The sequence below is a fragment of the Sarcophilus harrisii genome, chromosome 5 (genome assembly GCF_902635505.1).
Source record: "Sarcophilus harrisii chromosome 5, mSarHar1.11, whole genome shotgun sequence".
NCBI lineage: Eukaryota > Metazoa > Chordata > Mammalia > Dasyuromorphia > Dasyuridae > Sarcophilus > Sarcophilus harrisii.
Window position 1 is genome coordinate 240,298,679 of NC_045430.1, and position 6,494 is coordinate 240,305,172.

A 6,494-nucleotide genomic window follows, 5' to 3' on the forward strand; every position below is an offset into this window, starting at 1 on the left:
TAAGGCAGCTAGGGGCTTTCACTCATACACGCAATTCTCCCGATACCCTTTCTTCGAACAGAATGGTACATCCCAGCACACCAACCCCCCCCCCCCTCCCCCGTTCAAGCCCGAGGTACGTTCACTTAATGCCCCCCTCCTCTCCCAAACCTTTTTTGCTCCCTTTCCAATTTTTCTCTCAAGGTTATTTAAAAAAACAAACACAAAAACATAAAAAAAACTCTGCCAGGCTGGGGATGCTGCATTCGCGGAGGAAACGGTGCCGACGCAGTGCGGGGGATGGGGAGGACCACAGGTCTGGCCTGGAGCTCTGCGGGAAGGCGTGGCAGCGGTCCCCTGGCTGCTGGCTGCCCCCGAGCCGCGTCCGGGCCGACGCCGCGGGGAGCCGGTCAGTGCGGGAACGGGCCGGCTCCGACTCTCCTGGCCAAGTGAGTAAATCTAGCTGATTGTCCTCATTCTCCCTAAAGGTGCCCCGTCCCCAACTGTTTGTTACCTGTAGTCACCGCCCATCAGGGGCCACCTGTGTGCTGCTCTGTGCCCTCTAAAGACCACCCGTGTGCAGCTCTGTGCCTTCCCGGGACCCCCGTGCCCCTCTCTGTGGCTCCAGACATTGCTTCATGACCCTGCTCCGCAGAGAGCGTGAGCTCCTTGGAGGCTGACACTGTTTCATGTTTGTCTTTGTAGTCTCAGTGCCTGACACTTTGTGGGGAAGGGGTGTTTGGAAGAGCAGAACTTGCCTTTTCATCCTCTAAGGATCTCCTGGCAGAAATGAAGATCTTTATCTGTTAAATTTAGGGTTGCCCTAGAACCTCAGAGATTAAAAATACTTGCCCCGGGAGTCACAGAGCAATTAGCCCAAGAGAGGACTTTCTCCTTTTTTCCTAAGTATTTTTATTTATATTATATTAACATATATTTAATATTATTATTTGTTATTTTATATAATTATATATGTAGAAGATTTTATCTTATTTTTCCAAATACATGTAAAAATAACTTTCAACGTTGATTTTTGTAAGACTTTATATTCCAAATTTTTTCTCTCTCCTTACCTTACCTCCTTCCCAAAACAGCACATTGCGATTATCACAATGTGATATAGGTTAACCGTGTGCCAAGGGAGGAATTTCAAATGAAGAAGCTGCACTAGGTGATCTCTGCATTTGTAATTATATGTCTGTATGGAAAGCTATCTCTCCCTAACTCCCAAGGTCTCCCTAAAGGCCTAGTACACCATGCTGCTTCTTTGTCTGGTGATATGAAGGACTTAATATGTGTTAGCTGAAATGAATGATTCAGATAAAAATGTTTTCTTTTCCAGAAATGCTCACCATGAAAATATATGCTGTATGCAGCTTGGAATATATGTTGTTTAATGGAGAGATGATGGCTTTAAATCAATGGGCCTGATTTAGTATCCTGGACTGAATAACTTTGGGCAAGTTATAATAATAAATTCTGGGCCTTTCAGTTTCTTAAACTGTAAATTTGAAGTGGCTTACTTATTAAAAAAAACATCTAAAACTTATCTTCTAGCCCTTTTTGCTAGAAACAACAATTTGAAAGTAAAAGTTGTTTTGGTTTTAACTTAAATTCTAGCCTTTCTTGCTAAAAAACATCAAGCAATTTAAAAGAAAAGGTTGTTTTAGTTTTAACTTAAATTATTTGGGTATAAAGGGGAGGCCTAGACTCACTGTTTTTCTGGTCCTCCCTGTTTAAAAAAAAATTAGATTTCTGTGACAAGTTTTAAATGTACCAAGCTGTGGTGCTGGCTTGAATATTACATTGTTCCAAATCTCTCTCCCTGACATTTTGATAGAAAAACATACTTCTCTTTTCTTCCCCAATTCTATGGAGAGTACCAGAGTACAAATTCAAACCTAGATTTTTACTAATGTTCAAGTATAGAGTAGCTTCCTCTATCAATGAAGGTCATCATCTTTGCAATTTGTAATCTTTAAAACTTACTCATAGCACTAAGAGATTAAATAATTTGCCCAGGATTACACAATATCTTCAAGAATCAGAACTTGAACTTGAGAAAGTGAGACTGATGACTTTGTACAACCCACCCTCACTGGAATCCAACTCACTTGCATGTGGTCCTCTGAGAAGGAAGGACAAATAACAGCAATTTATCCACCTGGCCATACTGATTCTTTGTGTACTTTTGGGGGGATGTAGTAGGTTTTGTTTCAAAATAATAACTTGAGCTCACCATTTGTATTTTGTTAAGAAATTTTTTTTTAATTCCTTCAAGCAATAATAATCTAAATGGAGTATCCCTTCTTCGTCTCACCCATCCACTTTGTCTAGAATAGACTCTCTTCTTCCCCTATCCATTTCCCTTGGCTGAAGATCTTCCATTCCCTTAAGGTGCACTCAGGGACCACCTTCTTTATGAAGCCTTTTGAAACCCATCACCTCTGTGTCATCTCAGAAAGTGAAATCAGCCCCCTCCAATTTCTCTCTCCTTAAACTTATCACACTCATTCTTTCTCATTTTCGGATTGTTTGCATACAACTGAGTGACATAGAACCATAGATTTAACTCTAGAAGGGACATTACATATCATTGAGCCATGGTTATTATTTTACAGATGAGCTTTTCTTTGGTGGGAATCTTGGATGTTCCCTCTCCTCCAGCCAAAGCTTCCAGAAAGTCCCTTTGCCTTCATCAAAAAGCAAAAATCCATTTATTTTTGTCAGAATCCTCCTGCAGTGTGGGCACTATTTGGGCAATAATTTTTTTAACCTTTGCAGGTATATATAATTATGAAATTGAATTCAACAAACACTTATTAATGTTTTAGTCCTAGGGACTACAAAGACAAAAAATGAGATAGGTGTCCAGGTAATTTAAAAGAAAGCATCATGTATATAGTACCAGGCCAGAACATCCTCTTCCTTGGAAATGAAGCAATATTCTAACTGAACAGCTTAACAGTTATTACTTCACAGTTGTGACAGTGAGGTATTTGACAGCAAGCTTGCTCTCAGGAGCAGAGAATGCCAACAGAAACTTCCTCTAGATTCTTTGTGGCTTCCTTCTGGGTGCGGCTTTTTGCCTTTTTCTTTCAGCAGAAACTCATGCTGTCCTGGGGGAGTTGTGGACAGAAGGTGTTATTACAGGACAATTTGTTACCATTTCACTTATCCATTTTGACATTCTCAAAAAAGGAAGCAACCTACTAACTCTAAATAGGAACTACAGAAACTTCTCAGACTTGGAGCAAAGGAGCAATTGTGGGGTTCCATGGGTGTTGACAAAGCTCAGAGCCTGCCTTATCTGAGCTTCAGTGCTTGTCATAATAATTTGTCATATTATTATTAAACAAGTGAGAGGAAAGCAAATAGAGACTTGGAATTGGGGAGAGTTGGTTCAAGTCTCCCATTTACTGACTGTGACAAAGCAAATCAATGAAGCTGTCAGTTTCACTCTCTAAAGTATAATTTGCCAGCAAAAACAATAGCAATAATAATAGCATTTAAATTGTTTTAAAGCACTTTATGAAAATATCATTTTATCCTCATCAGAACTCTAGGAGATGGAGTACTATTATTATCCCCATTTGACAAGTGAGGAAACAGGCTAAGTTAAGTGATTTGTTAGGGATCACACAGCTAATTATCCACTTAAGCAGATGCTGATCTGGAATGGTACCAAGTTTGCCACCTCTGGCCTAGAGCTGTGTAAAATGGAGTGAGTTGTTTCAAGTCACATAGTATGTGTCAGAAACTGGATTTGAAACCAAGAAAGTATTCCATCCACCGTGTCACAAGAAGTAGGTATTAGTAGTAGAATAAGCTAGTCTGTGTAGCATGAACAAAATCAAAATCAGAAGCTTGATAATTCCCTAATCAACCCTAAGCAATCAATCTGTAACTCTGATGAGACACATTTCACGTTACATAAAATGCAGTTATTTCTGCTATTAGTTTCAGGACATAATATGCTGTGTAAAGCAGCTGTTAGAATTCTTAAGTTATGTGAAAAAACAGAAATTCTCTGTTTGGTTTTCACTGTTCCTTTCATCATTCTACCTTGAAAACATTCAAACTAGAAGACTTATAAAATAGTTGACTGTCCCAAAAATAAAAATAAAATCTTCCCTCTCCTTCTTGGAAGTCAGTAAAAAAAAAAAAAAAAAAAAAAAATAGGGATCTGAATTATTAGTATACATGAGCCTTTGGAGGTTGCTTAGAATTGGATGTAGAAAATTAATACAGCAAAGTGCGACTTAGACCAAATATTGTAGATTTTTCTGAAAGCTCATTCAGAAGTCTATCAGTTGAGAATATTAATTAGCTTCTATCCCATCTCTCTTCAGAATTGCCTTTACCATTTTCCCCTAGTTCCCATTTTAATTAAGTGCTCTCTTAATTTCCTTCCAGTTCAGTTTTTCTCACAATGAGAGAAGTAGAATTAATTTCTTGAGACTTCTATTTCATTGTTTGTTTGATCAAAAATAACTTTGCAAAAGGGATTGGCTTGTAGGATTTTGGATCAGAAGGATAAACGGGAAAGGTAAGACCTAGTGACAAGGGTTTCTTTAAAAATCTTAAAACCTGCTTAACATCAGAAACATATCTTCAACCTACCTGCGCCTTGAAGTTGGACATGGTGGGGCTCACCAGTGATCCCTGAAGAAATGTTCTTTCAAAGGTTGGCAGGAAGGTAATCTAGAAAGCCAGATTGATCACAATGACTTCTTGGTCCCTGGGAAATCAGTAATCCACAGCAAAACTTCAGCCCTGCAAGAAACTTTTCCTGTAGTATACTGTAGTCCCGACTGTGTTTATTTTTTCAGACTCACCTTAACAACCAGTAATCTACATCTCCACCCTGGGCGGTAAGCAGATAAGGTGAGTCAGGGACATATAGCCCCTCCCTGGCTCTTTACAGGAGAAACTTGGACCAAGCTGGAGAAGTGGGATTTGTATTTCAGAGGGCTGTGAGGGATTCTTCTTCCAAAGGCAGCTCTATACCATTGCAAGGATGAAGTATTCCTGGTATTAGCAAATGGTGACAACTAGCATCTGAGATTAGGTGCAAGTTCACCCTGAGGTTAAAAAAATAAAATATTTTTTAAAAAAATATTTCCTGGTTATATTTCTATCTGGTTTGGACTACATTTGGTATGAGTAAAAGGCTCAGGAGCTCAATACTTGAGCAGCAATGCCCTTTTCAGAAAGCTTCTTGAACAAGTGGTTCTCTAGCCTCCAATTGGAGATTGCTAGGGATAGTGTAGTCTTCTCCTAGACAGCTTGTTTCATAAGTGGACAGGACTTACAGTTTAGGAATTTTCCCCCTGAAGTCAGTAGGACTTGAGTTCAAATCTGGTCTCAGACACTTTATACTTCCTAGCTCTAGCTGTGTGACCCTGGACAAGTCACTTAACCCCAATTGCCTCAGCAAAAAAAGAAAATTTAAATTTTTAAATTTTAAATTTTCTTTACCTCAAGCTGAAATACTTCCTAGGATTTTGAATTCATGCTATATGGAGAATGATTGAAAAAATTAGGGATCTTGACCCTATTTTCCATATTTTCCAGGATTTCAGAAACCATCCCATGGAAAAAGGATTAGACTTTTTGTCTGCTTAGAGAAACTGGTGTTCCCACCTTAGCACCCTCCCTTTTGAAAGGTTACTGACTAACAATTAGTTTGAGACACCATTTTGTCATCTCTTTATCCCCATCCCAAGTCTCTTCTCCAATCTAATCTCTGATTTCCTTAGCCATTATTGTTTCTGTTTAGCATGTTTTCAGTTTTCTTCTCTATTAACTCCTTTAGAGCAGGGTCTGTTTCTTTTCTGGCTTTATATTCCCAGCATTTCTCACAATTCTTGGAAAATAGTAGATGTTTAATAAATACTTGTTGACTGATACATTCTTATTAAGATCATTAATTCATAGTTGGAGATGCAAAAATTATTGAATCCAACCTCACTTCTTTAATTTTGTAAGTGGGATCCCAGAGAGGGCAAATTATTTGTCCATGATCAATAAGGTAATAAGTACACACCAGGCTCTTTGACCTTAGCTTTATGAATACACTCCTTAAAATTTATCACTTAGAACCAAATGCAATACTATCTAACCATTACAGAGTAATAGTGAACCTCCTAATGTTGGATACTATTCTTTTTATTTTTAAAGACGAAGACCATGTTCTTTATTGCAGAGATGGGCTCTTTAAATACAACTCTATAAAGCAGAGAATCTTAACCTTTTTTATGTCATAAACCTAGGAACATGCTAAAGCCTGCTCAAGAAATCCAGAGGGGTGATTGTTAAATTTTCAGAAAAGCATGAGCATTTATACCTTGTAAATGACAAATGCTGTAAGTCAGAACTTCATTTATTTGTTGTTGTTTTTTTCTTTTCTTTCCTTTTTTTTTATCTAGGCCTAACAAAGTAGAGAATATGTTAACAATGAACATTAAATTTAAAAGTATGTAATTTCCTCCCTCTCCCCTCCCTAGAAAGCT